The sequence below is a fragment of the Cariama cristata genome, unplaced genomic scaffold (assembly GCF_000690535.1).
Source record: "Cariama cristata isolate BGI_N322 unplaced genomic scaffold, ASM69053v1 scaffold34931, whole genome shotgun sequence".
Taxonomy (NCBI): domain Eukaryota; kingdom Metazoa; phylum Chordata; class Aves; order Cariamiformes; family Cariamidae; genus Cariama; species Cariama cristata.
Window position 1 is genome coordinate 3,870 of NW_009598128.1, and position 1,215 is coordinate 5,084.

Here is a 1,215-nt window from a genome sequence, read left to right on the forward strand (position 1 = left end):
GTGGGGGGCCAAGCCTCTGCTCTGCTCTGCTCTCCTTGCCATGGTGGGGTGGCTGGAGCCACCCAAGCTCCTCGAGGACAGCCACAAGCACCATGAGCATGGGTGGAGGGTTTCAGCTGTGGGAGGCTTTCAGAGTTCCTCTGCCAGAGCTGATTCATTTAGGTGCTGTCTACATTATTTTTTAGCTTTTTTATTTTTCACCCCAGTTATTTTTCCTGTGATGCTTAAAATGGTAAAGGTAAAACAACCTGTCTATAGCATACAGCCTATAAACCATAGCAATGGGAGGATTATGGAAAGAAGACAGAAGGAAAAGAGAATGGGAAGAAGTCTAAGAGAAACACAAGGAGATATGGTCTGTCCTGGGCTGTTAAGCAGCTAAATGTTTCCAAAAAGGGAAACCAGTTCTCAGGCTTGGGCCAAACCTCAGCAACCCAGAGGCTCCTGTTCCAGAGCTATCGAGCTGCTGCATTGTTGTTGCTAGTTATTTCTTCCATCCCTATACAACTGTTCCTTCTGGCTGATCCCAGGACATACCGGTTACTTTGCTGGTGAGAAGCCTATATTTGCAGGTAATATCCTACTGTGCAGCTCTCCAGCAAAGTTTTAGGGTTAAAGTCCCCAGGTCATTTATTCTTTAATGTTGTTCTCTTTCAGTAGCTAGTTCAGAAAAAAGTGTCCCACAACCGTTATTGTCTGCTCATACTGCTGCATACTGCCTGCAAGAACCACGCAGACAGCTAGCTACCTTGTACACTAGGTGCCTACAAATAAAAACTGCCACCTCATTTTCATGCAGAAATGTGTGCCTTCTCACTACCGACCACCACCTATCCTCCTGCCAGTCTTACCGGGATGCTTAGTGTGCTGCTCTGTCAGCTGACAACTGCCTGGCCATTAACCGAGGGTCTCTCTGGGAGCTGCAGACTCCAGCCAAATGAAATTCCCTTCCCGTTACTTGTCTTAGGCTGCATTCGCTGCCGACAACAGCTCTGCTGTACCTCTCCCAGGCAGCTGCCTTCGTGCTATGTGCAGAGCTCCCCAAGCGCTGCAGAAGGATGCAGTACTTAAAAGGGTATGCGGGGATATTCCGGCAAAGGGAGGAGATTTGTATCCTGCGATAAGAAAAGCCTAATAAATGCATATCTCATCCTGCTGCGACCTGCCTCTGCTCTCACGCTTGTGGATGCGAGTGCTGGAAAAGCAATCTGCATG